This window comes from Callorhinus ursinus, unplaced genomic scaffold, assembly GCF_003265705.2.
Source record: "Callorhinus ursinus isolate GAN/ISIS: 27379988/994484 unplaced genomic scaffold, GSC_fseal_2.0 scaffold8, whole genome shotgun sequence".
Classification (NCBI taxonomy): Eukaryota; Metazoa; Chordata; class Mammalia; order Carnivora; family Otariidae; genus Callorhinus; species Callorhinus ursinus.
The window spans coordinates 30279101-30303951 of record NW_027397070.1 but is presented as its reverse complement, the minus strand read 5'-3'; the positions used below and the strand labels follow the sequence as shown (position 1 = coordinate 30303951).

The following is a 24851-nucleotide window of genomic DNA, read 5'->3' as shown; positions in this document are numbered from 1 at the left end:
AAGGCATCCTCTGAGGCACCACACAGCTCATGCTCAAGGAATTCTAAATGTTCTCAGGGACCTCAGCATGACATCAAGCTCCATCCCTAACTGAGTGAGGCTAAGAATAACTCTTTCTGTTTGCAGAACCTGCTACAGATCTCACATTTTCCTTCTTGAGCTTCTTACTCTCCTAAGTGTTCTTTTCATATTTCATTTGTGGTTGGTATATGATTCTTCCTTGGTAAATAGCTTGGTAAAATGAGATCTAAAAGCTTTTTTTACCCCTCCTGGCAATCTCAACGGCTATTCTTCTCTACGAGTCTTTGCCCATTTCTCTCTCCTACAAACTGAAGACCTACTGGGAGATACAGAAGAACTACTTTCTCTTGGCTAAAACTTGAACTTATCATAGAGGTTACATATGTGCCCTTAAATAAAGTTTTCTCAATTTGACAAATTACTGCATTAGGAGTAACTCACATTCAACTTTCACCTGGACTTCTGATGCAGATGAAGGAAGGCATCATGGTGGAATAAAAGCAGGGTAGAAAACTTTGAGAAACACAGTTTATCCATAGAGACAATACTTGTTTGCCCTAGGAAGGCAGAAACAATGACCGAGACCAGGAGCTGAAGATGGAGACTCACAGGTATAGCAAGGACTAAAAATGAGGGAGAAGAGTGGCAATCAGGACATGTGTGCTGCTGACCGTGGTCCTGAGAAATATTTGCCTACTAGGACCTTATTACTTCAGCTAATCCTGAGATACTGGTGACTCTTGTTCAACTATCTTCAGGTCTTCTGAACCAGGTAAGGAAAGAAGCAGTGGTGGGAGGGACCAGAATGACTCTTTGAAAGGCACATTATTAACTGACTCCCAGGGAGGAAGGAAAGACTTTCTGGACAACATTTTCAATTAACCGTATTACCAAGAAAGAAACTACCAACCAAACTTAAAAATCAAAATTTGAGAGGGACTAAGAAATGTGGTACCAGAAGATGAAAGGCTGTGCAAGGAGAGATATGAACAAATAAGAAGGGTCAAAAGATGAGCAGAACATCAGCCGTGCAGAATTGAAATGTCATTTTGAACTGAACTATACCAACATTTCCCTCCCCTCTTCTATGTTATCCATCTTATCCATTCCCATGGCTTCAATACCACCTAATGTTGATGATTCCAACTTTATATTTACCTGTGATTTCTCCTTTGAGCTCCAGAACTCAATATCCAACTGCTTACTTCCCATATCTACTTGGAAGATTCATAAGATATAAATCCTATCGATGTGCCCATGGGGATAGAACAATTGACAGTGCATTAAAAAGTACTTCAGTAGGATAAATATAGCATTAGACAACGTGCCAACATTCAGGACAAAGGGAAAGATCCTAAATGGATGGGAAATTTGGACATGAGACATGGGGGTGGGGCGGTTATGCAGAGAAAATAGTGGGTGAGGAAATAGAACCTTAAACAGAGGCATTTGCTACTAACAGTAGCTACAAATAAAAGCAGCTCTTTTCTAAATACCCTACAAGAAGAACTGTTGGCCAGGCATCTGTCTTCACAGTCATATCTGCAACCATGAATAGAAACAGTGTCAAATAATGATAACAAATAAGATTCGCAAATCCAGAAGCCCAAGATGGAAGGAAATACTGAAGGAAACCCACATATACTTATAAATCCAGAAAAGTAGGGATGGAATCATCAAGGTCCAGAGCCTCAGAATTCTAGAACCAACACTTAAAGAATGATATCTTAGAGGAAGTAAAAGTAAGTATTACTTTACACTGTGTGCAGTAAACTTATGGAATTCTTGGCTCTAGAGGTAATAGAGGCCAAAAATATAAATCAAGTTGAGAATTATCTGGATCCTTTCCTTGGTGGAGACAACACAACATATTAGTAAGGGACTTTTATTTTGGGCAAACACAATTAGCTTTGTAAGGCTGAGCCTTAGAGAGATACATAATTTCCATCTTGGTGTCACTTTCTGCCTAAATTTACCTCCAGGAAAAGCCCGGACCTCTCAAGGCTCAGATAAATGCAAATGTGAGACAAGATTGTTTACCGGTTACAGAGCATGAAGCTGACAGAGATCTGAATGTCAACATCTTGAACTAAAACCAGAACTGAGATAATCTGACATTACACATGCAGTAATGGGATGGCATTTAGTGGCAAAGACAGAACGATCAAGTTCAGAAAAGAGAAAGGAGGTGGTGACTGGAAAAATGTCTCAAGAAACAAACACAGGAGCTTGTGAAGGATAAGGATTTGGCCATGGGTGAGGCACAGGCTGTTACACACACAAGCCATGGTAATACCCCTTCAGAGAAAACCTCTGCTGATGCGCCAGTGATCTTTCCAGGTTTTTTGGACGCTGGAACATGAAATGCAACAGACACACAGTATAACATCCTCTAGAAATATATTCTAGTATGAAAAGAGTGGCATGTGGCACACACACGTGCATACACACACACACACACACACACACACACACACTCCCATGAAGTTTTTATTAGTGTCAAAAGCCAAGAAGGGAGGAGGAAAAGAATCCTTTGAACCAAGGACCGAACAAAGTTTTTCACAATATGTCATGCACATGAGAATTTAATGAGTCCCAAATTCCAGTGGTATTTTTTCCTTCAATTTTCCAGTTTGTTCTATTTTACAAATATTTGTACTCAAATGATAATGTGACTTTTGTTGTACAGCCACACTGACTCCCTCATGAAGAGCTTTATTTTGAGTCAGAAGACATCTGCTAAATTGAGATTTACAAAGAACTTAATAAATACAAACATAAATAGATGAGCTCTGAATATTATATTCTGAGCATTCACTTCCTTATGTACTTGCAAATTATACACAGCATGCAAAGCATCTTAAAAGAGAGATGCATAAATCTCCTTAGAATCTCTTCCTTCTGAGCACCTTGGAGATGTTCTTTCATCCAAAGCTGTTAATTAGGGAGGTTAAACACTGCCTTCCTCATATGCAGGCTTTGTCTCTATAGGCTATTGATGCAGAATGTGGGGAAAGACTAAGCAAGTGCATGTGAAGATTATGACAACTGATGATTGACATCAAGGATCCATAATATATTCCAGGCACACATTTCAGTCAAGTCTAGCAGTGGACAGGATACACTATAGCACAAGCCAAAATTCTTAGGAACATCATATTCCTGGGGAGCAGGCTGTTTAATGATTTTCAGGCTCATAAGTGAATCAGAATTGGCCTCACTACTTTTGCTTTTGAAAACGTTACTTGGCACTGTCACAGTGACAAACGAATGGCCTAAAATGCAATTAGCTATTATGCATCCTTGTTAAGCAACAGCCTGCTTGCCCCTGGCATTACATGTGAGATTCAGTTAATGTGGTATGCCTAGCTGTCAGGCAGGTCCCAGTTCAGATGAGATAAGGAACTCACTTTAAATAAGGTATTTCTTTGCAGACTCCAAGAACTATTTAAAAAAAAAAAACTTTTCCTGCCAAATTAAAGAGAAGTTTTATAATATAATATAAATGCAGTGTTGAAGAGGTTCTGGACTCCCTCTGGAACTGTGTAATATTTTAATAATATTTATCATTTATCTCCTGTGGTTAGAAAGGTGGAGAGGGTCAGAAAGGCACAGCGTATAAATTGGTTTCTGCAGCCTTTGATAAAAAATTGTTTGCATTACATCGTTTTAGTGGCTCTTGATTCTGACCAAGGACATTATTTGGTTCTCTGAAACTGATGGCATCTCCTTAAGGGATAAAGACATAATATGGAAAACTTTGTACTCTCTGCCCTTCCCTTGCAAATTCAAGTCCTAGCAAAAGTAAAGACATCCGTTTTGCATCTATATTCAAATGCATGAATATGATAATGATAATGACCAATCCCTCATCACTCAACAAGAATGCTCTATTAAGTCAGAGGAGCCAGGATCTCAGACACAAATGAAGTAAGTGTCCAGTGGTCTCACTCCCCACCCTGACTCCTACTTCTCCCAGCTGGCTACCAGTCACCCACAGTGAGATCTTAGTAGTTTCCTGAATGTGCAACAAGAGCATATAAATTTCTTTCCACAATAAACTGGCCTCTGAGCTAGTAGGTCCTGATCATTTGCGGGGGTTTGGTTTTATAGTGTGGAAAATGCATGTTTGGGGCCTGTGGTAGACTGGTTGCATTAATGTCCCCAATCAGTGGTCTCCCTGTAGCTTTGTAGGACCAATTTCACTGTGATTCTGGGCTGAACCACTTGTCTTCCTTTGGCCAATGGGATAGTAGCAAACCTGACACAGAGGCTTTACAACATATCTGAGCATTTCTATGTCCTCTTGTTTCTCTGTGATTGTCCTGAGAACATGTGCAGGCTAGCCTGAGAACATGCCTGGGCTAGCCTGCCAGGGAGGCATGTGGGGCAAGTGCATGGGGCAAGTGCATGTGACAAGCCCATAGGGGAGATCTCAGCTATCCCAAAGGCGGCCATCCCAAACCAGGCAGTCTTCATTTGACTCACCAGCTGAACAGATGTGTGAATGAGCCCAGCTAACCCACAGACTCCTGGGAAATAATAAATGGTTCTTATTTTAAAGTCACTAATTTTGGGGTCTTTTGCTACAGAGTTGGCCATAGGTAACTGATCCAGGGCCAGAGCTGAAATTTTTAGGGCACCAGATGGGAATCTGAGCACTACTATCAGCCACCCTGCTTCTCTATTCTCCCCCATGCAGCCTCTCCTTAAAATACATGTTGAGCAAAACCTTTAAAAACTCAGTTTGAAAGAGCATTGAATGATTAGTCTGTCTGAAACACCCAGGTTTGGAAGGCATCACAGGTAAGAGGTCAGGAACTGGGTGACCGTGAACAAACCTAACAGGAATCAAGAGCCCAAGATGTAGACTCATCATAAAGCTGAGGGCTCACTTTCTTAGACTACACACAAAAATAAATTCAAAATGGATGAAAAACCTAAATGTGAGGCAGGAGTCCATCAAAATCCTACAGGAGAATTCAGTCAAGACATGGGCAGAAGACATGAACAGACATTTCTCCAAAGACATACAGATGCTAACAGACACATGAAAAAATGTTCAACATCACTTGGCATCAGGGAACTACAAATCAAAACCACAATGAGATACCACCTCACACTGATCAGAATGGCTAAAATTAACAACACAGGGAACAACAGATGTTGGCAAGAATGTGAAGAAAGGGGAGCCCTCTTACACTGTTGATGGGAATGCAAACTGGTACAAACACTCTGGAAAATAGTATGAGGTTCTTCAGAAAATTAAAAATATAACTACCCTATGACCCAGCAATTGCACTACTAGGTATTTTTCCAAAGAATACAAAAATAGTGATCCGAGGTTGACATCATTGTCCACAATAGCCAAAATATGGAAAGAGCCCAGATGTCTATCAACAGATGAATGGATAAAGAAGATGGGGTGTGTATACACACACACACACACACACACACACACACACACACACGTATATATAATGGAATATTACTCGGCCATCAAAAAGAATGAAATCTTGCCATTTACAATGATGTGGATGGAACTAGAGGGTATTATGCTAAGCGAAGTCAGTCAGAAAGACAAATACCATAAGATTTCACTCATATGTGGAATTTAAGAAACAAGAACAAGAAATAAACTGATGAACATAAGGGAAGGGAAGGAAAAATAAAGTAAGATAAAAACACAGAGGGAGGCAAACCACAAGAGACTCTTAACTAAAGGAACAAACTGAGGGTTGCTAGAGGGGAGGGGGGCAGGGGGATGGGCTAAGTGGGTGATGGGCATTAAGGAGGGCACGTGATGGAATGAGCACTGGGTGTTGTCTGCAACTGATGAATCACTAAATTCTACCCCTGAAATTAATAATACATTATATGTTAACTAACTTGAATTTAAATAAATAATAATAATAATAATAAAATGTGCAGGCTCTTTCTCATTACCATCTTCCTTGAAAGAAACTTTAAAGAATCTCAGAAGGAATCTCAAAGATCATCTGGAATGTGACCTCCTTCTGGTACTTGATAAATATGAGTTGTCACTTTGCCTGGTTTGTTTTAAGCATTCAAAACGACTGTGTTTGCGAGTAGTGTTAAGTGACTGACAATCACTGGGGATATTTAGACAAGTCTGGGAATTAGAAAAGGCCTCAGTGAGTTTCCTGCCTGGATCCCTGCTGGCAAGGAACACAAACCAGGCCTTAGATTTCTCTAAAGCTTCTAATCCATATGATAAGGCCAGAATCTGAAGATATCATAAACTGGGCTTAATTAAACAGGATTTCACAAAATCTCAGGTCAAACATCAATGTATTAAGTGCCTGGTTTTGTGCCCTCTGGTGGACACCATGGTTTTACAAAATAAGAAGGTCGCAGTCATTTATTCGTATAATCTGGTAAAATTAAGGTGAACATACTGGAAATACTAGCATATTAATAAGGACTATATAACTGTGGTAATCATTTATATGTTCAAAAGTATCCAGATTCTCCTCCTTCCATACATCCCAAGGGAGCATTGTGCTTCTCCATCCCCTGAAGAGACGTAGCCGTGTAACTGGTTTCAGGCAATGGGATGTGAATAAGTGATAGGCGTCATTTTTTTTTTTTCCCACAAAGGCATTTAATTAGTGGCACTCAGCTCCAACCTCCCTCCCATGTGGCATTCATCATGGAAGTGCATGTCAAGATAGGATTATAAGCATAACAAGAACACAGAGGGGAGAAATCAGCATGGAATCGTAGTCTGAAAAGATAGTTAATGCCATAAAAGGTAATGAAAGGGAACAGAAAGGAGTGGGAAGACAAAGGCAGGAAAAAAACCTCAAAGCATAAAAATATGAATGTGTTTTTGTCTGTATTATGGGACTTAATACCATCACCGTGTACTTGGTGGGTTCCTGAGGGGAAAGACCTCGGCTCCCCATCTTGGTCCTCCCAGGTCCTGGCAACAATGGGTTCTCAAGTAATGTTTGTTGAATGAGTTAGCTAAGTGTATTGAGGTCAAAGGAGTGATGAAGCCAAGTCAATCATGTAAAAGAAAATTAATTTGACTGGTACAAGAACTTTAAATATCAGGGATGATAAATGTACAGCAGGAGTATCAATGTTGGGGAAGTATTTATCTTGGAAAGACCTCAGTTTCCCCATCTATAAAATGGGAGCTGATAACCCCAAAGGTTTGCTCTTGTTCTCACAGGTTGGATGCTATTGTGTCTTTTTGAACTAAGAGTCAGATTCCTTTCTCCATTTAAACTTTAATCACTTCAGTGGTCTAACTATGACATTGAATTTCTCATAACATTACTATTCTTTTGAAAGCTTCAAGGTTTTATACAATTCTATGCCAATATTAAGCTAGGGGTTCTTTACAGTGGAATAATATGAAGTTTTTGAAAAAAATATTCAGCTTGTGGTAAGTTCAAACCTGGCCCAAATTGCTTCAATGCATGTTAAGTAAGGTATAAACAATTGCATTTTTGTTCAGGAATTCTATTCTTAGTGAAGTTATTGGGATGGCATAGGGGTTGGGGGAGTAAAGGATGACCTCTATGTAGGTAGTGGATACAAATAATTAGCTACATCTGTGGTAAGTAAAATTTTTATAATTATAATTTATTTATGCATGACTTTGGTAATTTAAAAAACTCAAAGAAAGAAAAAATATACTTTCTCCAAAATTTTCCAAAGTTGTACTTTGAAAATCCCTCTCCTATCATTTTTTTTCTTAAATGTATTTAAGTTTCACTGCTGGTTTTTCTGGTTCATTCTACTGTGTGACCATTACCACACCTTATATCACTAACATACATGTAAGGGCAGAAGTTAGGAGCATCCCACCATTTACGTTTCAGTCTACCCGAGGCAGATGCCAGTGCCCTTGGGAATGCCAGTCCTTGGGCCAAGACCAGAGTGCTTTACAAGCAAAAGAGACACAAAGGGCTCAAGACACATGTCCACTTAACATCCCAGCCCCATAAGTGTTGTCCTGCTCCTGGTGGCTAGCTCGGGTTTACTGTCTGAACTGTCTTTAACTAGGCCTGGGCCAGCTTTTGTCCTAGGTAATATAATTAAGCTATTAAGCAACAATGACGGGAGACTATGCTTATTAGAAGATAATTGTACACACAGGATGGTATTAGCAACAGACCCACCCAGAGGGCCTTCAATCTCCCAGGAAGGAGATTAATTCATGATAAAAATAACCACTGGGACCTTCCTTGCTTTGGAAATTTTTTTTAAATAATAATCTTTGTTACAGAGAAAGATGATAAGATAGGGAAAGGAAACATGACTTCTGAACAATTTCAGATTCGATGCATTCAGATTAATGGGCTCTGCTAGACTGTTCCATGGCCAGTCAATGCCCCATTAATCTATTTTTACAATAATAACAGAAGATACTTAAGACAAGTATCTACTATTGTGGAAACTAAATATATATCCCCAAAGCTAATCTTGGAGAGGCTTAATATGGGGATGAGGGGGGCAGAGAATTCCCCTTGTCTAATTACATATGGTCAGTTTGAACCATTTCCTTTAATTTGACCTTTCTTGCGGGTGCTCAGGGAAAACATGTCATAGAATTTTCCCTCTGGTTTCAATAAGCTTATTGACTCCTCTATACCAACCGCACATCAAAGCGTATGCTGAAAGCCTCCTTGTGGGTATGATGTGACCATCCAGGGCTGGATGGTGTCTCTGCAGATCTGCTCCTCACTTCCAGAAAGGCTTCTCAGACACAGTAAGATGCTAGAAAAGTGACCAATATGCAAGGTCCCAAGTATTTTCTCCTACAAAACCTAAAATTCTCTATGTCATAGCTGCACAGTAGCTGCCAATATGAAATATTTCACTGTATTTGCACCTATAAAATCAAGGAGTTCTAAGTGTCTAATGTAAGAAACTTAGCTAGAACCCCCCAGAGAAGAATTCCTTTCATTTCCATTTCCCTTTATTTTGACACCAACAAGAGGGGCTCCTATGATGTGACAGTTGGTCATTAGTTTTTCACAATTACCTCTAAATATCTCTTGGATCCATCAGCTCCTTCTACCTTCATAAGCACCACCTTGGTCCAAGCTATCAGAATTTCTCACCTGGACGATTATGGTAGTTCTGAAGCCTGCTCTTCTAACCCAGCCTCATGACATCCAGAGAAATCTGGTTTTCATTGTTACTGAGGTAAAATTCACAGAACATAAAATTAACCATTTTAAAGTTTATAATACATTGGCATTTAATTCACAATGTTGGGTATGTACCACCTCTATCAAATTCCAGAACCTTTCCTCAGCCTGAAAGGAAAGTCCATACCCATTAAGTAATTACTTCCCATCCCCTTTCCCTCCCTGACTCCTAGTGACCACCAATCTGCCTTCTATCTCTATGGATTTACCTATTCTGGATACTTCATATAAATAGAATCATGAAGTGTTTGTCTTTTTGTGTCTGGCTTCTTTCACTTAGCATAATGTTTTCATGATTCATACATGTTGTAGCATGTCAGCATTTCATTCCGGTTTATGGCTCAGTAATATTCCATTATGTGGATATACCGTATTTGTTTATCCATTCATCTGTTGATGGACATTTGGGTGGTTTCCACTTTGGGCTAGTGTGAATAGTGCTGCTATGAATATGCATGTACAAATTCACAGTAATTTTACACACATACACACACACATACATGCACATCTGATCATGACCTCACTATCTTAACAGAAGATGGAGGGAAAAATTGGGAAGGCCAAAGAGACCTGAGGCTAAAAGAACCTATCAATACTGGTGGTAGGCAGAAGTCAATCAAAGCAGCTGGGCAGCATTATGAAAATAAACCTTTCATTTCTAAACAGTCCTGTGAAGCTTACAGAAGTCTGGTCAGCCTAGAGCTGTTGGGACCCCACGTTTTAAGGGGGTAGGAGGGGAGAAACTGAGTCCTGCCTAAGCTAGGATCTTCCAGCCAATGTCACCATGAGTTGCTATGTTGCAGACCAGTTTTGGATTTCCCTTCTCACTCTCCAGGGCTCTCACCAATCAAACAAATATAACCAACCGATAGAATAAGGTCAAACACTGGTCTTTAATCAGATTCTGGTTCTGCTTTCAGACCTGCCAAAATACCTATAAAGTACATAGAAACCAAAAATGGAGAAAGACCTCTGCTTCAGCGAACTTTTAGAGGCAAATTTACCCAGCGTTCTAACTGTATGCCAATGTGATGACACTTTTATGCTAATATTAAGCCAGACCAGTTGCAGGCATTTTGTTCATTAGAAAGCATCATTTTTCAACTCTTATCACTATGTAGATTAGATTTTGACTCTCTAGTTGCTTGCTCCAAAGGCACACTGCCCCAAAATTCAATTAATATAATTTTCATTCCAGTGTGACACTTCAGGTGGTGAGGGCTAGACAGGTAGTGCCCTCGCCAAGGACTGGGCTGGGATTCCTCCACTTGTAGCAGAACCAAAACTGCTCCATCTTCCCAAGAGAAAAGTCACCAGAAATCAAACCACAAGGACATGAACTAGAGGAGGCAAGTATTTTCTTGTTAAAAGTGCTTTAGAAATCCTTAACATCAATCCCCTTCTTTGACAAACCAGGAGATCCCACTTGTCTCTGCAACTGAGCCTCTGTTTCCTGATCTCCTTCAGATCCCACTTGTCAGCATCGGCTATCTGAACAGTGGGTAAAAAGCCTGCAGTGAATGCCAGAGGCTCCCCAGCTAGGTCCAGTGGCAAAATCAAAGAAATGTGTTTTCCACCTACTCCTACTTCTTTTTTTTTTTCCACTCTTCCCTCTCCCTGGTGCCACCACCAGCATCTACGCCAAGGTGTCCCATCTCTACCTACTCTCTGAAACACTACCTTAGAACCCAGATTTCTCCTTTCCTTCCTTCTCCTTCTTCTCTCCATGTTACTGATTTTTTTTTAATGTTATGTTAATCACCATACATTACATCACTAGTTTATGGTATAGTGTTCCATGATTCATTGTTTGCATACAATACCCAGTGCTCCACGCAGAACGTGCCCTCCTTAATACCCATCACCAGGCTAACCCATCCCCCCACCCGCCTCCCCTCTAGAACCCTCAGTTTGTTTTTCAGAGTCCATCGTCTCTCATGGTTCATCTCCCCCTCCGATTATATGTTAAAAAAAAAAAAGAAGAAGAAGACGACAGCATGTTACTGATTGTTTACTTCAACAATCTGTTGAATGCAATGGACTTCTCTCAGGAAAAAAAAAATGCAAGTATGCACACAATTTTGCATCCAATTTGAGAGAGTTCTCAGACTTCCTAACACCTTATCCACCCATCCCAATTTTAGAACTCTTCTTGCTTTCTACCTTTCTCCCACTAAGCAATCATGGGGGAAAGCAGTCAGAAAACTTAAACTTTACACTGAAAACAACTGCCCAACGCAGGTTCCTCACAAAGCAGAGCCTGAGACAAAGCCTTAAGAGCCAGCAGTTGACTGGAAAGTGTGGTCCCAGGGACCACTTGGGAGAAGGGTATAGGGTGCATCATGGAGTCTATCAAGCTGAAAGGCGGGAGGGAGGAGAACATAAACTACCCTGGGTGGTACAACCTGAAAGGCTAGTAAACATCTGAGGAACCCCAAGCCAAGCCCTAGGGTGAGTGTTAAGAGATGCAAGAGGCGTGCCTGAGGTGAGGCACAGCTCACTGCACATGCATGAAGCTGGTCTGAGCTCTCACTCAACTGGTCCCCACGGCAGTAGCCAGAATATGACACAGGTGAGGCTAAGAGGATCAGAAGCAATGCTTACTAAGTATCTGACATAGGGATCTCAGACATTGTCTAAATCACTTTCCTCATTTATGTGATAAACTAACTCCCACTTATCTCTCAGTGACTGGTAGGAATTCTGGTTGCCCAGAGGCTTCCTGAAACTATCTAAATATTCGAAAGTTTAACTAAATTAGTTAAATATACTAAGGCAGTGGCCTTTAAAGTGTGGTTCCCAATGGGCAGCATCAGCAGCCCCTGGGAACTTGTTACAAATGCAGATTCTTAGGATGTGCCTCAGGCCTCCTCAATTAAAAACTCTAGAGGTAGGTCCAGTCATCTGTTTTAACAAGCCCTTCAGGTGATTCTGACACAGGTTAAAATTTAAGAATGACTGTAAAAAGATATATCTATATATAGTTCAGGGAATATATGCAACCATTGACACTGTTCTTGCAGATGAATATTCAATGACAGGAAAAAGTGTGCCCAGTACATACTAGTGGTTCTATAAACATTGGTTAAATGAATAATAGCTAACACACAGAATCCTTATTATCTGCCAGGTTCTATTTGAGAGCCTTATATATACTAATCACTGAATTCTCAGACCAACGCTGTAAGGTAGGAACTAATATTATTCCAATTTTATAGATGAAGAAACTTCATGAAGAGGTTAAGGAACATGTTTAAGATAATACAGCTATTAAGTAGTAGAGGTGAAATTCACACCCAGGATTCAGAGTTCCTCCTCTTAACCATTATGGATGGATGGATGGATGGATGGATAGATGGATGGATGTTAATTCCCCTTGGCATCTTATTTTATAGTTTTCTCTATAAAACCATACTACAACAGGGCATCTTGTGTCAGAGGTGTTTCATAGATACAGTAGCCCCCTACTATCCATGGGGGCGATATATTCCAAGACCCCTAATGGATGGCTGAAACAGTGGATATTATTGAACCCTTTTTTCCTATATATAATACCTATGATAGAGTTTAATTTATAAATTAGGCACAGTACAAGATTAACAATAATAAGATAGAACAATTATAACAATATACTGTAATAAAAGTCATGTGAATGTGGCTCTCAAAAAATCTTATTGTACATACTCACCCTTCTCCTTGTGATGTTGTGAGATGATAAAATGCCTCCATGATGAGAGGTAGTAAGGTGAATGACATAGGCATTGTGATGTAGCATTAGGCTACTACTGACCTGAAGATCTGTGAGAAGGAGGATCATCTGTTTCTAGACCACAACTGACCATAGGTAACTGAGACCACAGAAAGTAAGCCACGAACAGGAGGGACCACTGTACATAATACTATGCAATCATTAGTTTTATCTGCAATTGCAGATGCAGCTCTTTGGAAATCAATCATTTCCCCCATGAGGTGAATCTCATTTTCCAGATATCAATTAATAACTGATCTTTCCTGGTGCTGTAAGAATCCCTGGTCTTTAAAAGAGTAGCATTTTATTCACAGAGAACAATGCCTTTTTTGTGGCATAACCATGCCATTAGCCAAGCCTGAGGGGCAGTTTCAACCCTCATTTTAAGAATGGAAATGCATTAATGTTGTACACTAACAAGGGCAGACTCTGTCTGGGGCAGCCTATTCTGTTCCTTATTATTCTCTTTCTTCCATTCTTTCCACATCATTCTTCCCTCCCTCCTTCCTTCCCTATGAAGATAATTCCTGGAAGGAAAAATGAATTCAAATTTAGATAATGTGGTTGGTTTTTATAAGGAATTTATTACACTCGATACAATGCATTTTACTTTGGCAAACTTCTTTGTACTTTTAAAGTATGACTTTACTGTTTATTTTCCCATTTGAGCCTAGTGAAAATCTTATGAAATAAAACAAAATATATCATTATTTTGCAGATTAGAAGACTGGAGTTGCCCTCTGGAAAACAGTATGGAGGTTCCTCAAACAGTTGAAAATAGAGCTACCATACGATCCAGCTATTGGATCATATATACCACTACTGGGTATTTACCCCAAAGATACAAATGTAGGGATCCAAAGGGTACGTGCACCCCAATGTTTATAGCAGCAATGTCCACAATAGCCAAAGTGTGGAAAGAGCCAAGATGTCCATCGACAGAAGAATGGATAAAGAAGAGGTGGTATATACACACGATGGAATATTATGCAGCCATCAAAAGGAGTGAGATCTTGCCATTTGCAATGATGTGGATGGAACTGGAGGGTGTTATGCTGAGTGAAGTAAGTCAATCAGAGAAAGACATGTATCATATGACCTCACTGATATGAGGAATTCTTAATCTCAGGAAACAAACTGAGGGTTGCTGGAGTGGTGGGGGGTGGGAGGGATGGGGTGGCTGGGTGATAGACATTGGGGAGGGTATGTGCTATGGTGAGCACTGTGAATTGTGCAAGACTGTTGAATCACAGATCTGTACTTTTGAAACAAATAATGCAACATATGTTAAGGAAAAAGAAAAAGAAGAAGATAGCAGGAGGGGAAGAATGAAGGGGAGTAAGTCAGAGGGGGAGACGAACCATAAGAGACGATGGACTGAAAAACAAACTGAGGGTTCTAGAGGGGAGGGGGGTGGGGGTATGGGTTAGCCTGGTGATGGGTACTAAAGAGGGCACGTTCTGCATGGAGCACTGGGTGTTATGCACAAACGATGAATCATGGAACACTACATCAAAAACTAATGATGTAATGTATGATGATTAACATAACAATAAAAAATTTAAAAAAAAAAGACTGGAGTTGCCATTCTGTACCTTCTGTCCAAAGCAAAGAGGAAAAAAAAAGAAAAGAAAAGAAAAGAAAGAAAAGGAATTGCACTGCTCTATTCCTTTTGTCCAGAAAGAGGAGAGAAAAACTCAGCCCCAAGGTGTCCTCAAGCCCACTGGTTAGTGGTCGGTCTGTCCTTGGGCTGAGGGATCACATAAACATACTACAACAGCACCACTGCCCAGAGGAGATCTGTCCAACCGAGCCAGGTGAGCAGATTGAGAGGCTGATGTCCGTCCAGCTTGGGAGTCTGTCCTTTTCCCTTCTTCCCCCACCTGGCTGCATTATCCTGTGTTTATTTCTTGCTGAAAAGCCTTTCGCAAATACATCAAGATGGTAACTATACAGGGACAGAGCCAGCAGCAGACAGTAACCGGTCTCCACTGTCATCCTTCAGGCAACCCCTTTCAGCTGTGAGGCCTTCTGGTCTGCACCCTCCAGGGGACTCCCAAGGGAGGCCTCCTTCAGAGTGGGGCAAGGACCCATGGGCCAGAGAGTCGTTGCCTTCTTATACCTTCCACCAAGCAAAGGATTGCTTGTTCATTTGATTCACTCAACAAATATTTATTCAGCACTTGCTATGTGCCAGACACTATGCTAGGTGCTTGGGATACACCAGGGAACAAAACAAAGATTTCTAAGGTGGAGGAGCTCACATTGCAGAAGGGGAGACACACAATAAACATGATCAATAAGCAAAGTGTGGAGTATGTTAGACGATGATAAGGGACATGGCAAATGAAAGTAAAGCATGGAGTGGGACAGGAAGTACAGTGGCAGCAGTGTGAGCAGGTCACAGGGATACGTGGGCAGTCAGAAAAGGCCTCACTGAGATGGGGAGTTTTCAACTCAGACTGGAGGACAAGAAGGAATGTGAGCCATGCTGCTCTCTGGGGGAAGAGTTCCAGGCAGACAGAACAGGTTGGATCAGACCCACGTTCCCTTAGCATCTGATACAGAGTCTCTGACAACTCACCCAGTGGAATCTGATATGGGGAAGGGGAGTGGAGCAAATGGGTGTTCTACAGAAAATCTATTACAGAGACATTATAATCCAGGCCTCCCAGTGTAATGATGCAGGCACTTGGTGGTAACACCTATGATTCATGGGAAAGGGTGAGCAACCAGCTCTCCAGGAAGATCTGTGATGTGAGTCAGTCTCCGTGGTGTACGTACTTTCCTCATGGCTAATCTCTAGCTACAAAAATGAGATCACTGAACTTGGATTTGGAGCTGGCTCCAACACATTGATTCTCATTCTCTTCTAGGGAAAAATGCCAAAAAATGACCCCAAGTCTTTCAGGATTTCTCATCACTACCCCCTTCCTTAATATTTCTTTATTGGGAGGGGGGAACCTTCTGTCCTTTGCCTTCACATCCAGCACCAAAGTCAAATCAAGAATACCTCTTTTCCTTTCTGCTCTATAGGGAGATTTCTGGAGAAAGGACTAAATGGAGAAAGAAAAACCCAGGGAGATGAAGATGCAAAATAAGGAGGTAAGAGGCAAATGCTGAGATGAGGGGAAAGGAAAATCTAGCCCCCAACACACAGTTCAACTAGGTGAAATATCAAGAACTTATCTAAGTCAGAAGCCTGAGAGCTCTAGCACCAGGGGAAAAAAAAACAAAAACAAAAACAAGAAAAGAAACTTGAAAGCAAATGTACTTTTTACTTGAGAAAATGACATGACTCTATCCAAAATACAAATGTGAGTGTAGCTGTCCCTCCTTAACCGATTTTACTAAAAAAAAAAAAAAAAGAAAGAAAGAAAAAAAGAGAAAATCTTCTTCTTTTTCTTCTTTTTTTACAAAGGACTTGGCATGGGGTTAGGAAAGGTAGACCTGAGTTTAAAACTAGGTTTGCAAATTTGTTTTAATTGCAGCCTTTCATTGTAACAAAGGCAACTACACTGCATGAAGCCACCCGCTTCTCTTGGTTTCTTCAGAAAAATCCACCAGAACAAAGGACAAGATTAAAGTCCAATTAAAACCAGGCAAGAAGATTTTGAGTCTGCCCCTGGACTCACCCAAAGAAGCTGTGAGTACCAGGGACAGAAAGGTAGTGGGGACAGAAGTCTCAGACATGCAGACAGGTACACTCTGACACTTAATTCATGGACAGGGGCCCACATCCTTCGGTTAAACTGTCCAAAACCATTCAGGGAAATAATCCCTTCCTGTTTCAGCCAACTTTTTACCCACTTGGAATGCTGAATTGACTCTATCTTGGAAAGCTGTTGTGGGATAGAGCCATTAGAAGTTATTCTTAAGTCTGTCTCTGAAATTCCATTCCAGTTTGGTTCGAACAGAACCAACTCTGCCCAGCCTTCTGGATGCAATATTCAAGGTATTTTCTTTCTGTGCACTTTATGGAGGGGAGAAACAAGAGAAACCATGCAAATGCTTTAGAGGCTTTCTTCCAAAGAGATGCTGTTTTTCCTTATTTCCTGTATGAAATATTTTTTACCTAACTACCTCAATGAGTTCCTGCAAAGACCAGGATTTAAATAAAAATTAAAGCACTTTGAACTTTGGGTCAAAGAAGTTTTGATAAATGCATTATTAGTTGCTGTCTTAATGGACATCTACTGTCTGACTTCCCAGAACCTTTAGTACCTTTCATTAAACTCTAAATATGATTAAACATCAGCATCTGTCATTTTACAGACCATGCTTCCCTGGCCACAGTGATTGTCTAGAGATGCCTCCTGATCCAAATAGGGACAGTCATGGCAACCTGCTCCCTGGGCCATTAGGGAAAGAGTCTAAGTTTTGAGGTTCCATATTTCAGAAAGGCCTTCACAAATAAAAGAAGTCTCAGCTGCACAGCATGTTCTACCTGTGCAGGCTTGAGTTCCAGTCTGAATACATAGCATAGGCATTGTACCCAACTCCAGAGTTCCTCCTCCTCACCTCTTATCCATCCACAGCTGCTGCCACCCGTTCTGCACAGGCTCTGGATGGCTGACACAGGTACTGCCTGACAGGAGCACCTCTACACAATCTCCTCACAGCCTGCCCTGGGGTTTGTCTGACCAGAAGCACGGGCCCACACAGGAACAACCAGAAGTACAGGAGAAGTAATACCCATGGAGCACCACCTGACCACAGGGAAGTAAGTCAACAGATCGATGCTTCCTCCTTCCTTCCCCAGGCAGATACTTCTATATCTCTGATGGGCTTCTGAGCTAGAGCACCCAGTTACCCCTAGAAGTGGCCAATCAGCTCTGTGATCTTGGGGAAGTTACTGGATGTCTCTAGGCCTCTATTAACCTTCCAAAAATAGGGAGACTATTACTTATCTTGAAGATCTTTAAATCCACTGACCTCACACATGGTTAGCTATAGTGACTGTCAGCTATAACCTTTTAAAACCCATTTGCCAGGGTTCCTGGGTGGCTCAGTCATTAAACGTCTGCCTTCGGCTCAGGTCGTGATCCCGGGGTCCTGGGATCGAGCCCCTCATCGGGCTCCCTGCTCAGTGGAGGGCCTGCTTCTCCCTCTCCCTCTGCCTGCCGCCCTGCCTACTTGTGCTCTCTCTCTCTCTCTCTCTGTGTCAAATAAATAAATAAAATCTTAAAAAAAAAACAACCATTTGCCAACAATAAGCAAATATATCCTTTGATCCAGTTCTTCCTTTAGAATGCCTAACAGGTCATGCTCACTTTATGTTATTACTTCAAACTCTTAATGATGATCACGATCACTCATACTTTGTTCTTCTCTTGTCTAGATAATTTCTGCTTTTGTCTTCCCCCAAAGTTCTCACTTTCCAACCTCTACATAAGCATGGTAAGTAAAATTTTTCCAAATTCATCACATTCTTCTAAGAATGTGAGACTACTTAGTGGAAGAGTAGAAAAAGCTCTGGACAAAGAACCAGGAACCTGGGTTCCAGACTTGACCTGCCAGTGTCAACCTCAGTGACCTTGGGCAGAAACCTGCACTTCTTGAAAGAAACAAAAAACAAAAACAAAAACAGAGGCGCCTGGGTGGCTCAGTCAGTTGAGCGTCCGACTCTTGATCGTGGCTCAGGTCACAATCTCAGGGTCATGAGGTCGAGCCCTGCATTGGGCTCTGTGCTGGGCATGGAGGCTGCTTGGGATTCTCTCTCTTCCTTTCCCTCTGCCCCTCCCCCTGCTCATATTCTCACTTTCTCACTCTAAAATAAATAAATCTTTAAAAACAAACAAACAAAAAAGAACCTCCCCTTTTTGGTTCAGCGCCCCCAAATGTAAAAGGAGGTGGCCAGTGAAGTCACTGCTGAAGTTCCTTCCAGTCCTAACTTACAGTGTCTGAGCCAGAGGTCACAGGTTGGTGAGGTGGTCTCAGGTCAGCCATTTAAACCTGGGTGCCACCATCTGCCTCCTCACCCCCATCTCGCCCATTCGTTTCTAAACCATGGGACACCACACCAAAACAACGTCGGACAACTGTTCACACGACCACTATGAATGCATGCAAAATGGTGTGGAGGGAGATGGTTCAATAACATGAAATACATATAACATAACTTATACAGAGTATGATCTTATTTCTATAAAAGGAAAAGTGGGCAGGGGAGAGGTGTATGCATAGAAAAATGTTTTGGGGCGCCTGGGTGGCTCAGTCATTAGGCGTCTACCTTCGGCTCAGGTTGTGGTCCCGGAGTCCTGGGATAGAGCCCCGTGTCAGGCTTCCTGCTCAGCAGGAGACCTGCTTCTCCCTCCCTCTCCCACCACCACCACCCCCCCCCGCTTGCATTCCCTTTCTCACTGTCTCTCTCTCTGTGTCAAATAAATAAATAAAAATCTTTTAAAAAAACAAGAAAAATGTTTTAAGATACATACACCACAAAAGGATTGAAAGTGGTATTTTTTTCCTTATGGTCGCCTTATTTTTTAAGTTTCCTACAGTTAGCATGTATTAGTTTTTGGAATAAAATTTAAATAGGATTATAAACTGAACCTGCTCCGCCCAGAGCAGGTAGCCTCTGACACTGCCTGAGCCTCCTACAATCCCAAATATCTCCCTGAGCAGCAGCTCTCTTATAACCATAAACCCTTCCCCCAAACTCCCATCATTCATCTCACCCTCTCTGTGCTAACAACAAACAAAATGGTGTCCCCAGGAGGCCACTGTTAAATGCCTCTGTGTGCTTTGGGAGGAAAGCAGGAGACCTGAGAGCCTTGTCTAGACCTTTCCATTGGTACACAGATTTCGTGCTCAGATTAGTTCACTCTCACCTTGGGCGTCAGTTAACAGGTGACTCTTTAATGGCTTGAGGGTGCTGGGGACTACCCAGGGTGGGGGGATGGGGGCCATGAATCAGAGAGGGTAGGCGCTCATGGTGGGCTGCTCAGAACCAGCCTCTAGATAAAGAGATAAGGAGGAGAGAGAACAAGGGAAGTCAGGGATGGTGAGGAAGAAATGTGATCCCAAAAAAATCATTAGGAGGGAAAAGTTGCCTCTAAATGAACTTAGAAAAGACTGTGAATTCTGAAGTTAAATACAACTGGTTGTAATCCTATCTACTAGCTACTGCTCTTTAGAAAAGCTACTCAACTGCTTTCAACCTTAGCTTCCTTAATCATAGAACGGCTAGAGAAAAACCTATCTTGATAGGCTATTTTTAAGATTAAAGGAGAAAATGCCTCTTGAAGGGCCTATAATAATACCTAAATAAAGCAAGACCTCCATAACTTCTATTATTTTTAATTATAGTTTTAATTATAATTATTAATTACTATTAATAACTTGAATTTATTGTTGTAATTTATAGTATTAAAAATAAGCAAGCTTGCCCTGGGCTGCATTCCAGATGGAATTTGCAAATAACCACAAGTAGTCACAAACCACCACTCACAGTATCTTTCATGGGTTTAGCCAACAAAAATTCATTGAACATTTGCTAAGTACCAGGCTCTGGGGAAATAAGTCCATGCCCTTAAGAAGTGACCAGTAGGGAAATTGGAGGGGGAGACGAACCATGAGAGACTATGGACTCTGAGAAACAAACTGAGGGTTCTAGAGGGGAGGAAGGAGGAGGGACGGGTTAGCCTGGTGATGGGTATTAAGGAGGGCACGTTCTGCATGGAGCACTGGGTGTTATACGCAAACAATGAATCATGGAACACTGGGTCCAAAACTAATGATGTAATGTATGGTAATTAACATAATAAAATAAAAAAATTTTTTAAATAAAAAAAAATAGTGACCAGTAGAGAGAGTGAGGGAGACATGTACACAGAGAGGCAATCACTGGGTGATGAGTTGGTAAACAGTGGAAGGGGGAGCTGCAGGAGCACTGCAAAGGGTGAATCAGGGAAGGCTTTACAAAGGAGGCAAGGCTTGACCTCAGTGTCTGAGGTGGCTGGTTTTGGGGGAAAAAAAAAACAGAGAGAGAGAGCAGAAAGGACATTTTAGTGAGCTCAGTCTGTGCAGAGTTAGAGTTGGGGAAGGGTCATGGTATATGCGGGAGATGGAATGACTTTCAGGCTAACTAGGGGCATTTGTATCAGGAGAGGTGAGAACTTAAACAGGAGGTCAGAACCAGGCTGTGACAGCCTTGCATAGCATGGTAAGAGTTTGGCAAGGTGGTGCCAGCACAAATCTTTCAGCAGATGAATAACAAGATCAGGTTTACGTTTTCACTCTTTTAAGAGACTGGAGGCTGGACTGAAGTAAGGAAAGCCTTGAGGCAGGATGACCAGAAAGGAAGCCACTGTAATAATCCAGAAAAGAGACTCACAAGGACCCTAATAAAGAAAAGACAGTGGCAATAAGAAGTGGGATTGGATTTAGAAACTATTTCAGTAATAGAATTGAAAAGATCTGGAAACCATTGGGGGCAATATGGGAGAGGGATGAGTTCCAGATTATAGCTCAAAAGACTAGATGGCTGACTTCACTGGGTAACAGCAAGGAGGACCCAGTTATAAAGGGAAGCTGAATCCAACTTGAGTTTGAGATGACTGTGGGGCATGTGGATGAGATGTCTGGCATAGGGCTGGAAATATGGATCAAGAATTCAAGAGAGAAGTTGGATGCAAATTTGGGAATCACTAACATGTGGACTGTAGTTGATATAATGGCAATATGTAAGATCACAAAAGGGAAAAAATTATAAATTGGAAAGGGACCAATGACTAGGAAGACCATATATCCCAGATTGCCCAGGACAGTCCTGGTTTATACCTGTTGTCCTAGCATAATTATCCATAGCAACTTGTTTAATTTCAAAAGTGTCCCAGTTTAAACAATAAATTTTATAGTCCTCCTAGCCAATAACCCAACTCTGGGGACCATCAAACAAGAGTAAAGGAGACACAGAGGAATATCAAGAAGTAGAGGGAAGCCAAAAAAGAGGGCATCTTTAACCATATAGGGAATAGGCCCCTAATGAAATGTGTAAGTTTCATGCTATAAAACTAAAAAACAACAAATTTTTTGTTGGAACTCGATCTTTTAAACTAACGTCACCTATTAAAAAAATAAATGTAAGAAACAAGCCATGAAAATCCCCAAATAAAAGCAAACAGAACAAGGACTTTACCATGTTTTAAACTGATTGTAAAGCTACAACAATAAGAGTTTGATGAATGAACTGACAGAAACATCAATGAAACAGAATAAAGGGTATATAGAACCAAACACATATGGGAGTTTAATACACGATAAAAGTGACTTTCTCATAGAAGATGCTAAGATATATTAATCATTATATGATGGTGGGACAGTTGGCCAACCATCTGGAAGAAAACAGACTAGATTTTTATACTTTATTCCAATTCCAAATGGGTAAAACATTAAATATTTTTAAAATAAATCATAAATATACTAGAAGAAAGCATGGATGCTTTTTTTAAAAAAAAATCATCTTGAAACAAATGATAGGGTTAAAATGGCCTTTATAACTATAACATAAAACACCAAACACATAAAGAAAAAACTGATAAATCTATCTCAATAAAAATTAGCATTTTCTGATGGACAAAAGAACGTGAATAAAGTCAAAAGTCAAATAGCAACATGGAATATTTGCAACATATATGATAGATCAAACGACCTCTTATGAATCAGTGAGTAAAAGACCAATAACCCCACTGCTAATAATTGAGTCAGCCACAATTCCTCCCTCCAGCTAAGCCAGTGATTCTCAACTTAAGACTGAACACCATTTGGTACACTTTTAGGACTATTATCCTACATGTACATTTTCACAAATACTCAAAGATATTTCTAAATCAGTATTAAAATAAATATTTTAGGGGCATCTTCGTGACTCAGTTGGTTAAGCATCCAACACTTGATTTTGGCTCAGGTCATGATCTCAGGGTCCTGAGATCGAGCCCTGCGTCAGGCTCTGTGCTCAGTGGGGAGTCTGCTTCTCTCCCTCTCCCTCTCCCGCCCCTGCATCCCCCCCTCAATTCACTTGAGTTGAAACATTGTCCTGATTATGGCATAGGATGGATACCCTTCTCTAAAGGTTCATTCATGCTACTTGGTTCTACTGGGAATAAGAGTTATGTAATTATGATATTATAAATGTTGTTCACTGCGTTTCAACTTTTAGAATCTACCTACAGACAAAGCAGAAAGCTTGATTGAAGTTACGCAACAGAATATGCTTGCAACTAACAAATGTAAATCTTGACAATGTGAAAGTAATATAATGATTGGCCAAAGCTAGGAGGGAGCAAGGGTGATGGAAGTGGAGGAAACGCTATTATGAGGACGATGTTCCATTTGTCTCATTTTACACAGCCTGGAATTAATACATACTGCCTAAAGTTAATGACTCAAGAAATAAATGTATATGTGTGTACATAAATATGTGTGTATTATTTAAATGACAGCGGTCACCAAAATGATTTAAAAGGGGAGATGTACCAACTGTAGTATTTCTTCGACCTACCCATTTCTCCCACTCATGAGCAGAGAAACCATATAATTTATCATCCAAATAGGATACTTAGGAGAGTGAAAGTGGGAACTAAAAATAATTAACAATCATTAATCCATCAACAACATAAACCAGGACTGTCTGGGCAAACCAAAACGTATAGTCATTCTACTCATAAACCTGTGAAACTTCTATGAGGCCAGCTCAGGGTATAAAAAGGGAAATTACTTTTAAAGCTCACCAAGTTCTTTATTATCTGTCTGGCAAACACAACGAGGATAGATGGGAGTAAAATCTGGGAAGACAAATACAGTCAAATTTAAATGGGTATTCAAATTGTTATAATATACACCTTCTCTAATCCCTCATGGAGGCAAGGGGATTTGCATTTGAATTCATCTGTTTTTCCACTCAGTGTAAGGAATCTTCCCTTCTCCAAGCACGAAAGCAGAAATAACCTCTCGCTGGTGTGCCTGATTATTATGATTCTGCAATGTCCTTTAAATTTGGGGGCTAGTTACAGATCCATACAGAACAAACCAAAATAATACATTCAGCAAAAACAGTAGTAGTTGCTATATTTTCAGTGATTTTCTATGTCAGGATGCTTCCAGTTTGCATAAATCACAAAGTTGAATGAACAAAATAAAATAACAAGTCTATCTAGATTTAGAAGGGATAATCCATGGGACCTCAATATGTGGGTGAGTGGGAGGCACATCAGCACCCTTCCTGACCTATGGACTGCTGGAAAACCTGCTCTTTTTCAGCTTTCTAGGTGCAGTAACTGTGCCTACAAAACACATTCTCAAATTCCACTCCGAGCTGGACTCAGGGCTGGCTCTAAACCAGCTGTGGCCAGTGGAGCAGAGAGCTGTGCCAGTGATGACGGGACCAACTTGGGAGCCAGGCCCTTTTCACCCCTTACGGCCACAAGAAAATCTGTGGTCCATCAGTCTGAACAGAAACTCGTTAGTCCTTGATAAACTTCTCTTGGTCTTACCGAGACTCTAGTGAGGTACATGGAAAAGCAACGGAGAAGCACAGAATATCCTTTTTGTTTGTTTGTTCATTTGCTTGTTTGGGGGTGGGGGGTAGACATTTCTCCATATTTGGAAGATTCATATCAAAGAAGTAATCAGATATTTTCTGGATGATTCCTTATTGCTAGCAAACTTGCAACTTGTAGGTTTTTAAGAAGAAATTCCTTTTTCTACTACCTCTTCCTATTCTCTTTCTTGAATGATGACACCAAAAATTCTTGGCTCCCTAGGGAGCCATTTCATTGTTGATGCTTGAAGAATCCCATCTATAGAGGATAGCAAGGATAAGTGGCTTTTAAACCCCAATCATCCACCCAGGAAGATGCCCTCCCACATGCTAAACGCTTTGTGCACCC

General features: G+C 40.9%; 1 protein-coding gene across 1 annotated transcript in view; it reads right to left on the bottom strand.

The window, feature by feature from the left end:
- PELI2 (pellino E3 ubiquitin protein ligase family member 2) overlaps positions 1-9202 on the bottom strand; it is a 470538-nt gene extending 461336 nt beyond the window's left edge. Inside the window, exon 1 of the mRNA XM_073895263.1 lies at positions 9123-9202. The gene's annotated coding sequence lies outside the window, so the exon portion shown is untranslated. The remainder of the gene's footprint in view (positions 1-9122) is intronic.
- Between the last annotated feature and the right edge of the window lie 15649 nt (positions 9203-24851).